Here is a 20,169-nt window from a genome sequence, read left to right on the forward strand (position 1 = left end):
TACACTTACAGGACTACCATCTAATGGGAGAATACATAAAAAAATACATGTGAGCAGCCACAAGACATAGACATACATGTTTGTTACTAGATGGTTGGGGGCCGCGCAGAATGGTATCAAGGGCCGCATGTGGCCCCCGGGCCGCAGGTTATGCACCCCTGAATTAGAGCATGAATCGAGAAGGGAGATGGCCCGTGCACACTGCACGCATTGTCTCCTCATACAGTTGATCGTCATGGTGGTTGGTTGTTGTTCCCCGGCCAATATGATCTTGTGTACTTATCCTGTGGATAGGTAATAAATGTTAAAATTTGTAGAAAAGCCTGTTTCCTTTTTGTGGCCCTGAATAGCGTACCCATTTTTGTAAGTTTTGTTATGATCATAATTGATGGAACATACACGTGAATTTTATTGTGTTGTTTTTAGGTTTTGGTACCTCTTCTGTACAGTAATTGACATTTACATCGTTTTATAGATTTTTAAAAAACCTCAACATAGAGTCCTCAAAAATCAACTATTTTTTTTTTTAAATGACGCATACATAATCCACTTTATTAAATAGAGTATAATGATGCTCCAACAGTGTCCATACAGCTGAATAGTAACTACTACAACCAACATGGCCTTGTGATGCGTGCTCCATGATATTTTTTAGGAAATCATGTTATTTTTGGTTTACATTACATATGGATGTTAGGAAGTTCCAAGCAGTCCAGATATAGAAGAGACGGACTGAATTTCAGCACTGCTTTTGGTCCATGAATGTGTATGCCTCGTTTTTGTGCTTCACTGATTCAAAAGCCAATCATATTTTTCAAAGTAGTTTTATATTTGTCGTTGTGAGCTAATTGACCAGAAAAATTATTATTTTTAAATTTCACATTAATTAACAGAAAAAATTCTCAATTTTGAAAAAATCAGTGATGTATGCATGCTCAACGTATATGTAGTTCACACACAGTTGTGTTTATTTAAAAAAACTATTGAAATGTTGTAGACAAATGATGTAATATATGTTTTCATGTCATTTTCCTATACAGTACTGTGGACAGTCTTAATGAGCCAGAAGACTGAGGGCTGATTAAGCAACACGTCGGCAGTTTTCTCTCCTGCAACTAGTCCTGCCCCAACGCCCGCTGAGGAGCCGGACCAGCCATCCCAGGCTGAGGCCTCCAGATCTCCACGGAGCCCTTCACCTGTCCAGCAGCCGCAGCCCAGGCGTCGCCGCAATGTCCCTCAATCTTCCTCTGGGCAACCGACTTGGGAGGCTATAGATGCCCGAGTGATTGAATTCCTTGCCCAGAGGAGGAGTGACGGCATTGAGGAGTCCACGCTGAGGGGGCTTGCCAGTTTGTTAAAACAAGTGCCTATTGCAAAACATGCCGAATGTGTGGCTTCCATAGCCCTTGTCATTCAAATGTATGCCTCCCCTTACCAGGGAGACATACACTCCCAAATAAATGAGCTGCGAAAGCAGATATTGAATATACCCCCACACCAACATGTCCCCGGCTATTACCAGCCTCAAGCCCCACCTCAAGGGCCATTCCCCCCCCCCCCCCCATCCAACTTGCCAAAGGTCCCAAGACCCCATACAAACAACTTACCCCCAAAGGATGTCAACTCGGGCCACAGATCCTGGCCAGGTACGGCCACAAACATCATTTGAGCCTGGCTCGTTTACACGAGACCTTTTTGATATTTAATGTTATGTTGTGTACAGTTTTATTTATTGTCTTGTTTTTTGTATATTCTTTAATTTATGATCTTTTCAAAAAAAAGTTTTTGGAACAGAAAATTTAAATTGCCTTGTGTGTTTTTTATTTCAAAAAAATATATTTATAGTTCTTCAACACATTTCATAAACGCATATAGATGCACACCAGTTCACAATGTACCTAATTTTCAATTGGCATGGACATAATCTGTTTTTTGCTATAATGTGAACATGAGGTATTAGAAGATTTTTTGGCCCATTACATGAAATACTAATGATGTTAATGTTGGTGACATTTTATGGAAAACATCATTAGTATTGATATTTACTTTTAAAAATGTGCTGGCCAAAAAACCTCAGCTCGCAAGCCCACGTCAATGGTCCTCAGTCTCTTGCGAGTCCCTACACTCAACTACCACAATAAATTTTAATAATCTATCTACAAAATAATAAACCACTAAAGAGCCCAGAAGATTTCAAAAACTGCCACGAATAGCGTCCCTCTGCCATGGCAAGGACCCCTCTGGGCTGTAAAAGTAGTCTGCATAGAGTTCCCGAACTGCAATGCCTGCAGTCCCAGGTCGTCTATGCAGGGTCCTTTCCAAACCCAAATCTGATGACGTAGGAAGATCTTCCATGTCAACAGAAGAAGAAGCCTCGTGAATCCTGGTGAAGTTGTGTAGAACAACACAAGCTTGAATCACCAGGGTAGCATTCTCCGGAACCATTTGTATGGATGACAAAAACACCCTCCACTTGCTAGAGAGTATCCCGAAAGCGCACTCAACATACCGACGGGCACGAGTCAACCGGTAGTTGAAAATACGCCTCCTGACATCCGAACCACGCTTTGGGAAGGGCCGCATAACATGGGGAGTCAATACAAACCCTTCATCCGCCACGATGACAAAGGGAGCCGGCGGACCTGCATATCTGGGCAGTCTTCTGGACTCGGGCAGGGCAAGCTGGTTGGCACGAAGCCGCTCACCCATTCTAGAAGCACTAAAGATGCGAGCATCCGCAGTGCTTCCATAGGCCCCGATATCAACCATTATAAACCGGTAGTTACTGTCAGCACTACCGAAAAAGAATGTTTATATTAGAAGAATCAGGACCCTGAGTGAGGAGGCTTCTTCACACGGATGTGCTTGCCATCTATTGCCCCAGTGCAGTTTGGAAACTGCGCAGAAATATTAAAGCCCTCAGCGATGCAAATCCAATCGTCCGTCTTGGGCTGCGCTATCACCGTCTCTTGGAGTTGCTGCCAGATGACATGGCAAGTGTGACGTACAATCCGAGAGATCGTCGAGGTTCCTAAAAGAAACTCAAAATGCAGGGATGCAAAAGAGTTCCCAGTTGCCAGGAATCTGGAGGAAAAAAAATATATAAAACACAGTAAGCATCAAATCAAAGGGAACATCAGATACTTTATTCGCCTATAATGTTGTATACAAGACATGATTTACAACTATCTATGTCCATTGTCGACTAAACTAAATTTAAAAAAGTGATTTTGTGTGTATGAACCAAACACTACCAGCTATTGGGGTGTGGGCAGTACTACCACAACTAAGTTACAACAACTGTGTTTAGACCCTTGACATGCTGAAGTTTATGGGCGCCTTAAGAATGATGTGAATATTATGCATGATTATGACGTTAGCTAAACACAAATTGCAAACCTGCTAAAAAGAAACGATGAGCTTTAATATTGCCATATTATGTGTCAGGGATTCTAGTTAAAAGAAAAAGGACATAACAATGTTCGCTAAAACATTATGGGCAAAGAAAGGTTACCTCAGCAAACAGTAGCACATGTCTAACAGCAGCCATTTTCTAACATATGTTCCTCCTGACAGAAGCACTGCACATTACTATTGGAACTAGAAACATAAAATATTGCTTACCTCAACGTGACGATGAGCCTTTCCTCTGTAGAAATGCTGCGCCTCATATTTGTGTCCATGAAGGTAAAGACAGTAGGTAGAGACGACAGCAAGCGATCAAATGTAGTCACTGACATCCTACAGAAGGAAAAAAACTTCTCAGGATGCAGGCGCAGATCTTTGTAGAGGGTATGAAAGTGTCCTTTCCGGTAGCGTTGAGAAACAATCGGATGGACCCAAAATCGCCGCCTTCTACTAGGTTCCTCATCCAACAAAGGAGTGCGCTGTCCCCATCGCCGAGAAACAAGCCAATGCAGTAAGACCTCTTCCTCAGAGTCATCCGCCATGGTGAAACGGCAAAGACAAGCAACCAAAAGAACCTCTGTACCCTGTGAAGACTACAGAAAATGGCCACAAAACCAAACTCAGGTGACCAGCATACACTCACCTAAAGAATTATTAGGAACACCATACTAATACGGTGTTTGACCCCCTTTTGCCTTCAGAACTGCCTTAATTCTACGTGGCATTGAGTCAACAAGGTGCTGATAGCATTCTTTAGAAATGTTGGCCCATATTGATAGGATAGCATCTTGCAGTTGATGGAGATTTGAGGGATGCACATCCAGGGCACGAAGCTCCCGTTCCACCACATTCCAAAGATGCTCTATTGGGTTGAGATCTGGTGACTGTGGGGGCCATTTTAGTACAGTGAACTCATTGTCATGTTTAAGAAACCAATTTGAAATGATTAGAGCTTTGTGACATGGTGCATTATCCTGCTGGAGGTAGCCATCAGAGGATGGATACATGTTCTCATTCTGTTTACGCCAAATTCGGACTCTACCATTTAAATGTCTCAACAGAAATCGAGACTCATCAGACCAGGCAACATTTTTCCAGTCTTCAACAGTCCAATTTTGGTGAGCTCGTGCAAATTGTAGCCTCTTTTTCCTATTTGTAGTGGAGATGAGTGGTACCCGGTGGGTTCTTCTGCTGTGGTAGCCCATCCGCCTCAAGGTTGTGCGTGTTGTGGCTTCACAAATGCTTTGCTGCATACCTCGGTTGTAACGAGTGGTTATTTCAGTCAAGGTTGCTCTTCTATCAGCTTGAATCAGTCGGCCCATTCTCCTCTGACCTCTAGCATTCACAAGGCATTTTTGCCCACAGGACTGCCGCATACTGGATGTTTTTCCCTTTTCACACCATTCTTTGTAAACCCTAGAAATGGTTGTGCGTGAAAATCCCAGTAACTGAGCAGATTGTGAAATACTCAGACCGGCCCGTCTGGCACCAACAACCATGCCACGCTCAAAATTGCTTAAATCACCTTTCTTTCCCATTCTGACATTCAGTTTGGAGTTCAGGAGATTGTCTTGACCAGGACCACACCCCTAAATGCATTGAAGCAACTGCCATGTGATTGGTTGACTAGATAATTGCATTAATGAGAAATAGAACAGGTGTTCCTAATAATTCTTTAGGTGAGTGTATATACCAATATCCTGGGTGGAGTTATTAAAATTAAATTTTTTTCACCATTCCTTGTTTTCTGACGGTCCGCAAAAAAATGGACACACAAACACAACGGAAGAAAAAACGGACACTGAACAACGGAACCCTGTTTTGCGGACTGTGAAGAAACACTGTTGTGTGCATGAGGCCTTATGCAAATGTTCTCTGGCTTCTGAGTATAGCAAGAGGTTATGCCAGCATTGCATAGATAAAACGGTGGCTGAGGAGACTCCATTTGAGCCTATCCATCAAATTAATATAAAATTTCTTTCTCCAAAGCTATGTTTATTAGTGGCCTAAACTTCTGCACGTAGAGTCTGAGATCCAGGCAATTTCCATAAATTCCCCGTACACTACTATCCTTCAGGACAGAGTCATTTTAAAACCTGACCCGGCTTTCTTACCTAAAGTAGCTACTAAATTCCATAGATCACAAGAAATTATTCTTCCTTCCTTTTATGACAATCCAGCTTCAGACAGGGAGGATGTCAGATGTCTCATTCAGTACCTGAATGAGACTAGGGAGTGGAGGAAACCTTTCTCGCTTTTTGTTCTTTTTCAGGGAAAAAACAAAGGACATCGGGCATCAAAGAAGACTCTGGCAAGATGGATCAAGTCAGCGATTACTCTGGCATACTCTTCCTCGGGGAAGGAACCTCCTGAGGATCTGCATGCACATTCCACAAGGGCTGCATCTACGTCATGGGCTGAAAGAGCTACAGTCTCTATCGAGGACATCTGTAAATCGGCAGTTTTGTCTTCTCCTTCTACCTTCTTTAACCACTACCGGTTACAATTGAACTCTCTCTCTGATTTATTCTTTGGAGCTTCGGTGCTTTCTGCTATCATCCCACCCTAGTTTTTCTTGTCTCTCTCTCTCGTGGTGCTGTCGTGGGTGAGGGGTAAAATGAAAATTACTTACGGGTAATTGGATTTTCCTGAACCCACAACAGCACCCTTATATTTTCCCTCCCTTCTTTCGTTATTATGGCTGGTGGAGTGTTTTCACAGGTGTCGCAAAAAAGAAAATAGAAAAGTAAACTAAGGCCTCATGCACACGAACGTTTTTTTTCACGGTCCGCAAAAACAGGGTCCGTAGGTCCGTGATCCGTGACCGTTTTTTCGTCCGTGGGTCTTCCTTGATTTTTGGCGGATCCACGGACATGAAAAAAAAGTCATTTTGGTGTCCGCCTGGCCGTGCGGAGCCAAACGGATCCGTCCTGAATTACAATGCAAGTCAATGGGGACGGATCCGTTTGACGTTGACACAATATGGTGCCATTTCAAACGGATCCGTCCCCATTGACTTTCAATGTAAAGTCCGGAGTCCCTTTTATACCATCAGATCGGAGTTTTCTCCAATCCGATGGTATATTTTAACTTGAAGCGTCCCCATCACCATGGGAACGCCTCTATGTTAGAATATACTGTCGGATATGAGTTAGATCGTGAAACCTCATTTCCGACAGTATATTCTAACACAGAGGCGTTCCCATGGTGATGGGGACGCTTCTAGTTAGAATATACTACAAACTGTGTACATGACTGCCCCCTGCTGCCTAGCAGCATCCGATCTCTTACAGGGGGCCGTGATCAGCACAATTAACCCCTCAGGTGCCGCACCTGAAGGGGTTAATTGTACTATCATATCCCCCTGTAAGAGATCAGGGCTGCCAGGCAGCAGGGGGCAGACCCCCCCCCCCCCCTCCCCAGTTTGAATATTATTGGTGGCCAGTGCGGCCTCCCCCCTTCCTCCATTGTAATAAATCGTTGGTGGCACAGTGTGCGCCCCCCCCCTTCCTCCCTCTATTGTAATAATTCGTTGGTGGCACAGTGTGCCCCCCCCCGCCCCCCCCTTCCTCCCTCTATTGTAATAATTTGTTGGTGGCACAGTGTGCGCCCCCCCCCCCCTTCCTCCCTCTATTGTAATAAATCGTTGGTGGCAATCATTGGCCCCCCTCCCTCTATAGCATTAACAACATTGGTGGCCAGTGTGCGGCCTCCCATCTTGCGCCCCCCGATCATTGGTGGCAGCGGGTTACTAGCAATAGTACAATAGTAAAAGATTCATACTTACCTGGGAGCTGTGATGTTCGTGTCCGGCCGGGAGCTCCTCCTACTGGTAAGTGACGGTTCATTTAGCAATGCGCCGCACAGACCTGTCACTGTCACTTACCAGTAGGTGGAGCTCCCGGCCGGACACGAACATCGCAGCAGCAGGTAAGTATGAATCTTCTACTATTGTACTATTGCTAAGTAACCATGGCAACGAGGACTGTAGTAGCGTCCTGGTTGCCATGGTTACCGATCGGAGCCCCAGCGATTAAACTGGGACTCCGATCGGAACTCCGCTGCCACCAATGATGGGGGGGGGGGGATGGGAGGCCGCACACTGGCCACCAACGTTGTTAATGCTATAGAGGGAGGGGGGGGGCAATGGGGGGCGCACACTGTGCCACCAACGATTTATTACAATAGAGGGAGGAAGGGGGGGGGGGGGCGCACACTGTGCCACCAACGAATTATTACAATAGAGGGAGGGGGGGGGGGGCCGCACTGGCCACAAATGATATTCAAACTGGGGAGGGGGTGGAGGGTCTGCCCCCTGCTGCCTGGCAGCCCTGATCTCTTACAGGGGGATATGATAGTACAATTAACCCTTTCAGGTGCCGCACCTGAAGGGGTTAATTGTGCTGATCACGGCCCCCTGTAAGAGATCGGGTGCTGCCAGGCAGCAGGGGGCAGTCTTGTACACAGTTTGTAGTGTATTCTAACTAGAAGCGTCCCCATCACCATGGGAACGCTTCTGTGTTAGAATATACTGTCGGTTATGAGTTTTCACGAAGTGAAAACTCAGCTTTCAAAAAGCTTTATGCAGACGGATCTTCGGATCCGTCTGTATAAAAACTAACCTACGGCCACGGATCACGGACACGGATGCCAATCTTGTGTGCATCCGTGTTCTTTCACGGACCCATTGACTTGAATAGGTCCGTGAACCGTTGGCCGTGAAAAAAATAGGACAGGTCATATTTTTTTCACGGCCAGGAAACACGGATCACGGATGCGGCTGCAAAACGGTGCATTTTCCGATTTTTCCACGGACCCATTGAAAGTCAATGGGTCCGCGAAAAAAAAAGGAAAACGGCACAACGGCCACGGGTGCACACAACGGTCGTGTGCATGAGGCCTAACGTATACTGTCGGAGTTCCTCAAATCCATGGTAATGTCTTACTGAGGGCAGAGAGGATTCTCCGCCTTTTTGTGCCGCAGGTTTCCTGTCTTTGGGGGGCGGATCCATCCTCTCTCGTGGTGCTATTGTGGGTTCAGGAAAATCCAATTACCAGTAAGTAATTTTCATTTTCAGGCTCTGATCTGCATTTTGCAGATCAGAGCCTGGAATCAGGTAGTGTGTGCTCCATGCCCCCCGATCTGTGCCCCTTGCATCATCTGTCCATTTCCCCCCCCCATGCACCCTGCCCCCAACCTATTCGCCTGCCATGTGCTCTGTCCTGGCATCTGTCCCATTCGTGCCCCCTCCATGCTGGCGGTACCCCCTCCTTTCTGGCCCTGCCCCCATCTGTGCCCCCTGCCCCCGATGCGGTCCCCCTGCTGTATTTGATGGTGGCGGTTCCGTTCTTGAGCTGCCGCCATCAGCAGCGAGTGTCAGCTGTATGCTGACACTCTGCTGTAACCTTTGCAAAGGCGTCCTGTGTTGCCATCTACCTGATAGTACTACACTTTGCTATGCAAGAGCATTGCAAAGTATAGTACAGCCATCAGCCCCACTGGCTCTTGAAGATCCAAGTGAGACTTGATTAAAAAAAAATAATAATTAAATAATAAAAGTAAAAATAAAATGTAAATATAAAATAAATAGCTTTTTCCTATTAAAAAAAAAATAGACATATTAGGTATCGCCGCATCCGTAACGACCGGCTCTATAAATATATCACATGATCCACTCCCTCCAATAAACGCCAAAAAAAAAGCTATTTTTGTCACCTTATATCACCAAAAGTGCAACACCAAGCGATCAAAAGGGTGAATATCAAACAAAATGGTACCAATAAAATCCTCACCTCATCCTGCAAAAAATGAGACCCTACATAAGAAAATTGCTCAAAAAATAAAATAAACTATAGCTCTCAGAACATGGAGACACTAAAACGTAATTTTTTTTAAATTTTAAATATGCTATTATTGTGTTAAAGGGATTCTGTCATGATATTTTAGCCCTATAACCTAAACATATGGCCAGGTCCGTACAAATAACATGAATCCGAAACTGTACTTATTAAATCTGCCTGTGGCTCTATTAGCACATAAAACAGGTTTTTATAACCGGTCAATCGCCTACCTAAGGTGCCCAAGGGGATGTCAGTTAATACAGGGTGCCCGGCCGTCTGGTGCCCAGCGCCTCCTTCCCACTCATAATCGCCGCCTTCCTCACCTCAGCGCCACCTCCGCCATATCCAGCCAGCCCTCTGCTAGATCCGGCGCCTGCGCACTATGCTCAGCCTGATGTGCATGCGCACTTCGCTCAACGGAGCTGCTGCCAGGAGTCCGCAGCGCATCAGGCTGAGCATAGTGCAAAAATGAAAAGAGGTCATGTGTCCTTAAGTACCTGGACATCATGACGAACCGGTATGTCATGTGTCCCCAAGAGGTTAATTTAATTTTTATATTTTTTTTTACTTTTACTCTTACTCATTTTAAGTGAATTTTGAAAATGCAATCTTCATATCAGTTCTCCCTTACATTGCAATGAATTATGAATCATTGCAATGAATTTAATCTACAGCTATAATAGCATGGGACTCTTTAGAGAGACCCAGTCTATTAACACAAGCAAACGGCTTTCTCAATTGACTGTGGCAGAGGTTTGAAATGTCTGCGACCTGCAATTTAAAACAGCAGACACCCCGCCCTTCCGCCGTATATGGTAAAATTGTTAAAATAGGCCAGCATAAACTTAGCCCCAGTGTCCCCATAGCAAGGTTTGCAAGCTACAGATGGCTCGCACATAGTTGGTAGCTACAGGTGGTGTCCAGATTTTTAATCTTCATGTTTGTCAGTGATTGAAAAGATGGGGCTCAGGCAGTGCTTTTATGTGGAGCTGAGGAGAAGACTTCCTCTATTTTAAGCATCTGCACTATTTGCACCATCCTCATCACAGCTGCTTTCAGGTCTAACTCGATGCCGTATTTTCGGGCATGCAGTGCAGTCTACAATATTCTGTCTCATCAAAGTTGATAGCTCTTTGGTTTTTTACATGTACTGTAGGTGGATGGCAAATAGATATTACATGTGTCTAACTTCTTATTTGTAGTCCAGAAAAACTGCTTATTGTCAACACAGGTATTAGTGAAGATGAGGATTGATGTCTGGAATTTATCTGAACATTTTATATTATTTTCTTCCTGTGCAGTTTCCTGAGGGAGCCACTAATTCTGGAGGTGACTGTAACTATCTGTAATCTAGTGCTGTATTTCCCAACAAGGCAGATGTTAGTGAAAAACCATTATAATATCCACTACAATATTTATGGTATTGTGTTGCTCCAGGGTAACAGAGCCGATCGGCGTGGTGCAGGGGGCTGGACTCCCACCAATCAGCTAGTGAAGGCTGGACAGCCCCTTTTAACACCAAGAAAACACCTTGTATGAAGGTAGGAGGTATGTTGTGTTGCTGAGGTATAATTTTGTCATGCACTTTTCGTATTTAGTTCTGCTGAGTCAGGATATTGTTGTCAGGATAATGACTACCGTCACACTCAAACAGGGATAGTGTAGCCCTAAACTACCCAGACCCACTATCCCTACCTACTTACACGATCACCCAAGACAGTGATTCTATAACTAGACGACAGTCCCTATACTGCAATACGTAAAGGACGGCACATAAACAGGGATAAATAAAGAGACAACAAAAGAGTCGTCGTACAGAAAAAGGGTCAAATGCCAGTCAAACAAACAATGCAGGACAAGTAACGCCAAAGCCAAACCAGAAAACCAAAACACGTCAAAGAGTCAGAACCAGGAGATCAATACGATACCAAAACGCCAGAAGCTAAAAACCGTAGTCACAAAGCCAAATCCAGGAATCCAAAGCCAGGGGAGTCTTCAATAATGCAAGAAACCGGTGGTGGTGGTGGTGGTGGGGGGGGGGCACAGAAATTCACCAGCAAAGCAGCTCACACTGGCGTGTCAGTACGGTGGGTGGATCTGCCGTCCTCACACCCTGACGTTCGAGAGCCCTGGTGCACCACCCCATTGGCGTGGGGCTCTGACGTCAGTGAGGGTCACCCTGCAGTACTGGTTCCACTGGCAACCGGATGTTGCTGCCCAGCGGCTGGGGGAACCATAACAATTGTGCTGCACTGTGGTATTTGGTACTTCTGGAGCAGTATTTTGTGCTGCAATATGGTTTTGCTGGCCTTGTGTTGGTTTGCCTTTTGTCAATGTGGACCTACCTTCAACATGAGGGCCACTTTTAGTTTTTTTCAGGGCCACTTTAAGTTCCCAGTTCCCAGTCTACCTCTGCCAATAAATAACCTGTTAGGACAGTTACAAGGCCCCTACTACCTTCTCATGATGATTATTATGGCCTTTGTCTTTGTGGAGGATTGTGGGATATGCTTTCCATCCCATACACTATCTGCTCTTACCAAAAGCAAGGCCTAGCCCAGTAGCCTTGAATGACCAGCACCATGTGTCCAGTCATTTCTGCCATGGGGCCTGGATATCAGGTAGCGCAGGGTTTCTCAACTCCAGTACTCGGAACCCACCTACCGGTCAGGATTAAAGAATATCCCACAGAAAGAATACCTGTGGTAAGTCCTGATGCATTAACACTAATTATATCACCTGCTCAATACTAAGGAATTCCTGAAAACATGACTGGTAGGTGGGTCCCGAGGACCGGAGTTGAGAAACCCTGAGGTAGAGGATCTTCACTTGTAGTCAGTCCAGCCCTTATTGCTGCGTTATTTTAGTTCAGCACAGTGGGCACATTAACCTTTTAGATGAAACCCATCAGTACCTGGGATTTTTACACCTGAAAGTCTCTGATGCTGCCGTTTTAACATTTTAGATAAAAGTTATCCGAACCCATTTTTCGAAATTCATCTAATAGATAAACAATGGCAGATTCAGATGATGTTCCTCTAATGTATAAAGAAAAACGGTGGATCTGATCTCGGCATTTTTACATTTTAAGTGAAAGTCATATTGTTGATATTATTGGTGGATGCATTTTAGGGACAGTGATATGTTCCCCACTGTGATTGGCTGTGTAAATTTTAATGTTGTTAGTAGGAGGAGACTGCAGTATCATAAATGGGGGAGTGAAGATCCAGTAGCTCATTGACACAGTCAGCTTCCTACTAGAAGGTTTACTACGAGAAGTGGATTACTTTCTTCTAGCAAAACACAAATAAGTTTCTGTGGCAGGACAATCAATTCTTTCCTGGTGTGGGTTACCTGATTCAACCATGATGTGTTGGTGAAAAAAGCCATGAGTTAAAATAATCTGCTGAAGGAGTAGACTGTTAAACAGATTACCAACTCAGAATGTCTGATCATGTCATTGCCTGAAGAAGATGATATCACACAGATGTCAAAAATGCTTTTATTGTGTTAAAGTGAAATAAATAAATACAAATTAGACATATTGGGTATCGCCGTGGCCATAACAGACAGCTCTATAAAATATCACATGTCCTACCCCCTCAGGTGAACGCTATAAAAAAATAAAAACTATGCAAAAATTTTTTTTTATTTTTTGTCACCTTACATCACAAAAAGTGTAATAATAAACGATCAAAAAGTCATATGTACCCCAAAATAGTACTGACCATCTGTTATCTCATTATGCAAAAAATGAGCCCCTACATAAGACAATTGCCAAACGATAAAAAAAAAATGCCTCTCAGAAAATGGAGACAAAAAAAAATGTTTTAATGTTTCAAAAATGCTTTTGTTGTGTAAAACTTAAATGAATAAAAAAAAGTATACATATTAGGTATTGCCACATCCATAACGATTTGCTTTATAAAAATATCACATGACCTACACCCGCAGATGAATGCCGTAAAAAAAAAAAAAAAACTGTGCCAAAACAACCAATTTTTTGGGGTCACCTTGCACCATAAAGTGTATATTGAATGATCAAAAAATCATATGTACCCAAAAATAGTACCAATATAAACGACAATTTTTCCTGCAAAAAATGATCCCCTGCACAAGACGATCGGCAGAAAATGGAGACACAAAAACAATTTTTTTTTTTTTTTCAAAAAATGCTTTATGTAAACCTGAAACTAAAAAGTTGACATATTTGATATTGTTGTGTCCATAGCAACCTGCTCTTTCAAAATAGTACATGATCTAACCTGTACACGATCAATGAACATTGTGGGGGAAAAAAACTGTGCCAGAACAGCCATTTTTGGGTTATCTTGCCTCACAAAAAGCTTAATATAGAACGATCAAAAATAATGTGACCCCAAAATAGTATCAATAAAACTGTCACCTTATCCCCTAGTTTCCAAAATGGAGTCAATTTTTGGGAGTTTCTACTGTAGAGGTGCATGAGGAGGGCTTTAAATGGAACGTGGTAGTAAAAAGCAATCCATCAAAATCTCCCTTCCAAAAACCATATGGCGCTACTTTTCTTCTGCGCCCTGCCGTGTACCCTTACATTAGTTTACCACCACATGTGGGGTGTTTCTTTAAACTGCAGAATAAGGGTAATAGGGTAATAGATATTGAGTTTTGTTTGGCTGTTAACCCTAAAAAAAAATATTAAAATGGGAAAATCTGCAACAAAGTGAAATTTGGAAATACCTAAAGGGTTAACAAAGTTTGTTAATTTCAGTTTTTAATAACTTGAGGGGTGTAGTTTCTAAAATGGGGTCATTTATCGGTGGTTTCTACTATGTAAGCCTCACAAAGTGACTTCAGAACGGAACTGGTCCTTAAAAGTGGGTTTTGGAAATTTTCTTAAATATTTTAAGAATTGCTTCTAAATTTCTAAGCCTTGTAAAGTCCTAAAAAATAAAATTACATTTTCAAAATGATGCCAACATAAAGTAGACATATGGGGAATGTTAAGTAATAAATATTTAATGAGGTACCACTTTCTGTTTTAAAAGCAGAGAAATTGAGATTTTAAAAACTGAATTTTTCCAAATGTCAGAGAGCAGAGATAAAGGGCCGTCAGCTACTTGTCTGACAGAAAATCCACAGGCTGCCACTATGTCAGCTGTGTACAGAAAAAAGGATTCCATATTTTTTTTTTTTAATTGTTTATTTTATTGAATTTTTTATCAATGAAAAAATAGTACAGGTACATTGTCTCATTGCACATTCGTAAGAGGCAATACAGGCACAATATTATATTGCATAATGTCAATATCAAAAATGTACATTAGTATACAAAACATACATTTTGCATCTGAAGCCAATAAACGCGCTAAGAGCTGAAACAACAAAAGGACATAGGACAATTACAATGACACGACACATGGGGGAAATTAGAGGGAGGGGGAAAATAATAATCTAACTAATAATCAAAGGTCTTTTATTGTAAGTGATCAAAAGCGTCATCCCATGTTTGCCAGATCTTTGTAAATCTATCAACTGAGTTAGTAATACATGCAGTTAAGTATTCCATTTTCCTAACTTCCCTTACACTATGTATGAGGTCCATTCGGGTAGGCGCGTCTGCCCTCAACCAAAACCTCGCAAGTAGGCGTCTGGCCGCCGTTAACACCTGAAGGACTAAAAGGAGGAATTGTTTTTTTAATGACATTTTTGGCATATTCAATAAGTAAAAAAAAGGTGTAAAAGGAAAACGAATTGCGAGGAGTTGAAAAAAGACAGACTCCACCATTCTCCAAAAGGGCACAATCACAGGGCACTCCCAGAAAATGTGAAGGTGGGTTCCCTCACCTATCATACACCTCCAACATCTATCAGAGATATCTTGGCTAAAGTGTTTTAATAGCTGTGGGGTATGATACCAAAACATAAGCACTTTATACGTGTTTTCCCTATATGTGACACATGAGGACGACTTCGCTGCTCGTTCCCATATCTGTTTCCATTCTGCATATGTTATAGGATGGCCTAGAATTACTTCCCATTTAGTCATGTAGGAGTGTGTGACAGAGGAGGATGATAGGATAAGATAAATGTCTGAAATGAGACCCTTCGTTGTAACAGTCAATTTACAAAGTTTCTCAAATGGCGTGGGGGTTGACACCTTCGTTGAGTGAAAGAGGTCCGAAAAAAAATGGCAAATCTGCATATACTGATACCTATAAGACTCCGGTACCTGATGTAAGGAACGTACCTCGTCGAATGAGAACAAGCCCAGAGTCCTATAGTTTACAACATCCGCAAATCTGAACAGTTTCCTGGGAAACCATGTTTTAAGAAAAGCTGTGCTCATTCCCAACTTAAATAGTGGGTTATACAGAAAGGAGATCATAGAAGATTTTTCCGATGCAAGTGAGAACAGTCTGTTACATCTCAACCATATGTTACATGTAAAAGACATAGGGCCCAATAGTTCAGGTCTAAGTGAAGGTTGTAGGGAGTACCATATGAGTGAATTCGGATGTACAGGGGCTATCCACAACTTCTCTATCTCCATCCATCTGGAGTATGCGTATATATTGGACCAGGCTGGCAGTCTTCTAAGGTGTGTAGCCCAATAATATTTTTTAATATTTGGAACTGCTAATCCACCTTGAGTTTTGGGAGACATTAAAATTGGGCAAGCTATGCGATGCCTCTTTCCATTCCAGATGAACCTGAATATGGATGACTGAAACTCACGCAGCTCCTTCTCAGGGACAGGAATTGGGAGAGTTTCAAACAGATACAGTAATTTAGGCAAAATATTCATCTTAACTGATGCTATACGGCCCAATAAGGAAATGGGAAAAGGCATCCATTTAATCAGTAAGGCCTTGAGTTCTCGGAACATAGATGGAAAATTTTGAGCATACAACGAGGAATAAGTAGGGGTTAAGTTGACCCCCAAATACCTCAAGGACGTTTCCGTCCATTGAAAATTAAAGCTGGATTTTAAGGTGGTCAAAATATCAGGGGCTAGGTTAAGAGGGAGAGCCTCAGTTTTTGTGGTATTAATTTTATAACCGGACAATCTACCATAAGTCTCTAGTAATTTAAAGAGGTTGGGAAGCGAAATATGTAAGTCAGTTAATGTTAGCAGGATATCATCTGCGAATAGTGAAAGTTTGAATTCAACTGCATTCACTTTAATCCCATGAATATCAGGATGAGACCGTATAGCCGCCGCCAGGGGTTCTATGCATAGAACGAAGAGCAGAGGGGATAATGGACATCCCTGTCGCGTACCATTTTTTATAGGGAAAGGCAAAGAATGAGCATGCTTCATTTTCACTATCGCTGTAGGTTGGGCATATAAAACATGGAGGGCTGTAAGGAAAGGGCCTTTCAGACCGAAAGCCTCCATGGTAGAGAACATAAAAGGCCACCCTAAGCGATCAAACGCTTTCTCTGCGTCAAGACTTAGCAACAACGCCGAGTCTCTGCGCTTATTCGTGATATCAATTAAATCAATGGTGCGCCTTGTATTATCTCCGCCCTGTCGGTCTCGAACAAAGCCCACTTGATCTTTATGGATCAGTTGGGGTAGCCAGTCTGAAAGTCGGTTAGCCAGAGTTTTCGTGAAAATTTTCAAATCCGAATTAAGAAGTGCAATGGGCCTATAATTTCCACATTCTAGGGGGTCTTTACCCGGTTTAGGTATTAAAGTTATATAGGAGTGTGACATTGAAGTGGGTATTGGTGACCCTTGTAGGAAAGAGTTGAACAACATCGTCATATGTGGCAAAAGAATATCGGAAAATGTTGCGTAATAGATGTATGGTAGACCATCTGGCCCAGGGGCCTTACTATTGGGCAACTGTTTCAGTACTTCCTGTAGTTCCTCCACAGTAATGGGAGCGTTTAATGAGGCAAGAGCTTCTCCTGACAACTGAGGAAGATCACATTTAGAAAGAAAGGAATCCAGGAGAAGTCTACTGCGCCCTGGGTCAGATGGGAGTTGTTGAGGGATGGAGTAAAGTGCCTTATAATAATCCTGAAATAAGTTGGAGATGACCTCCGGGTCATACACTATTGCCCCATCCCCTCGCCTCATTGCAGTCGGAGTGTTTATAATGCCAGAGTCCCGAAGCTGTCGAGCCAGGAGGGTATGCGGTTTGTTCCCCCACATATAAAATCTTTGTCGTGAATATAGTAATTTTTTCTCAGTTTTATAAAACATTAATTCCTTCAATCTAGCACGCAAGGTTATAATGCGCCTAAGCAGAGGCCGCGAGCACCGGGACTCTAGCATCTTTTCTAAATCCTTTAGCTGTGAGGTGATAATGTGTTGTTGCATAGTACGGTCTTTTTTCAGTCGAGACCCCATAGCTATACATGCGCCTCTAAAGACTGCCTTGTGGGCTTCCCATATCATAGATATAGGGGGTCCTGAGGACTGATTTAAGGTGAAGTATTCTGTAAGGCCCTCACGTAACTCCTGCCTAAGCGGCATCTGGTGCAGAAAGGATTCATTAAGGCGCCAATGGCATACTCTAGGGTAGTAACCTGATGTTTTAATGTTAATTGACACTGGAGCATGGTCCGACCAGGAAATTGGTCCTATGTCGGCATCTGCAAGCATCCTTAAAATTGGGATATTACCAAAAAAGTAATCTATACGGGAATGTGTATTATGTGGATGTGAGAAGAAAGAAAACGTTTTTGCAGTGGGATAGTTAATTCTCCAGAGGTCATATAATTCGAATTTTCTAATAAGACGCCTAAAAAGACGTGAATTTCGACACTGATCTTTAGTAGGCGGTCTATTCTGAAGGGTTAATCTATCTAGACGCTCGGAGAAGGAGAGATTAAAGTCTCCTCCTACTAGCAATGCAGCTGGGAGCAACTTCGATAATTTCAAGAACACCTTATTAAGAAAAGGGATTTGAGCAGTATTCGGAGCGTATAAATTGCACAGTATGTGTGGGCTACCATTGAGTGTGGTTTTTAGTATAATATACCTGCCAGCTGGATCAATAATAGCATCTTCCACCTGTAGAGGGCAATCAGCAGACATGAGAATGGCAACACCTGCTCTCTTTCTCCCAGAGGAGGCAGAATATATACGAGGGAATAAATATTGCGCAAACTTGAAAGAGCCCTGGTGATCAAAGTGGGTCTCCTGAAGAAAAACTATGTCAGCTTTCTGAGACTTGCACTCAGTAAGTGCCAGGCGTCTCTTCACATTAGAGTTAAGACCTTTTACATTAAGCGAGACATATTTAATCATTTTCAAAACATGGAATATATGTACTTGCTATGTGGCTGCAATGGATCCTTCTCAAGGACACTATCATAGATGAAAACACCTTAAGGCATTCAGTCGCTTGTGATTTGGGTTCTGGAGACCTGAGTATAAAAAACAATAAAAAGAGACACAAAAGGGAAGGGGGGGAGACACAAGACCATACAAACATTAAAGATACACCATTTAGTATCAGAACATTGGGTATTGTCACCCAGATACAGATCAGTGAGCAGCAACTAGTGATATTAATATCAGCAAACTGCCGCCCCTCCAGCCCAACCAACAGAAGCTGGGGGGGGAGGGCGAAACTACTGGTCTGCTTATTGGAAGCATGACTGGACCGGCACAGGATGGGCCAGGTTTCAAAGCTTATTAGAACTTGAAATAACCAGAGAATTGAACAATAAACCAATTCTACTAACATAGGACCTTAAACAGAGAACCCTAAGGCCGCCGCCTCCTGGCGAATAAGAACAGTAGGAGAAACAAATTAAGCTAATGAAGTCCATGCAGCAATCATGGGGGTTCATCTTGTGGCTCACGTGAAGGGGTCCCTCCCGTAGGGGAAGATCTTCTTCTCTTTTGTCTGGCAGGTTGCCAAATTGGACCCAGGGCAGGCTGTGGATCCGGTAGTTCCCAGTCCGTGATGGATGGAATCTCAATGCCTAAAGCAGCACAAAAATCAGGGAGGTCTGAATGCTGACGCAAGATGGAGGATCTGCCATTTTTCGTGACTATTAATGCAAACGGGAACCCCCATCTATAAGGGATCTTCTTTTCCTTCAGCAGTTGCAATAAAGGCTGTAATATTCTTCTTTTTTGGAGTGTGCACCAAGATAAGTCCTGATATAAATGAACAGATGCGCCGTGGAAATCAATGGAACGTGCTTCCCTGGCTTTGGACATAATGTTTTCCTTCACCTGGAAATCGTGCACACAGCAAATGACGTCCCTGGGCTGCATGGATGAGGACTTAGGCCGCAGCGCTCTGTGGGCTCGGTCAAGCTTGATAAGCTGGGGTGACTGTGTGCCTAATAAAGCATTAAAAAGTTCTGATAATATTTCCTGCAGATTTTCTTCCGCATTAGCTTCAGGCAAACCCCGTACACGTATGTTATTTCTGCGTCCTCTGTTATCCAGGTCTTCCAGATGACGTGCATTGTCCCTGATAACTTGGAATTGAGAAGCAATAACAGATTGTAAATGTGCCACACTTCTGCGGGTGTCATCATGGTCTATTTCAATAGTGTCCATGCGGTCTGCTAAGTGCTTCAGATCCTGCCTTAAAGATGAAATTTCCGATTTACAGGCATTTCTGACTTCTGAGACCAGCATTTTAAAATCATCCTTAGTAGGCAAATGTTGTAATGTCTGCTGAAGTATTGTAGGGCCCTGGGAAGGTTGCAGAAAATCTCCCTCTCCCTCGTCCTCATATTCATTTCCCTGCTCCCAAGTAACAGCTTCTCCTCCCTCTCCCCTTCTATGATGTTGCTGGTTAGGGGGATCTTCAGAGGATTCGGCCCAATCTCGCCGCTTCTGGGACGGAGTGGCCATTTGTTTAGCCTGTTTAGCTGCCGATTTTGGCGGCATAATGGCGGCTGTGTCTCCTGCTAGGTGTAGCCTCTCTCTTGTCCCTTTGGGATTCAGCTGTGTCC

Source organism: Bufo bufo, chromosome 4, assembly GCF_905171765.1.
Source record: "Bufo bufo chromosome 4, aBufBuf1.1, whole genome shotgun sequence".
NCBI classification, from domain to species: domain Eukaryota; kingdom Metazoa; phylum Chordata; class Amphibia; order Anura; family Bufonidae; genus Bufo; species Bufo bufo.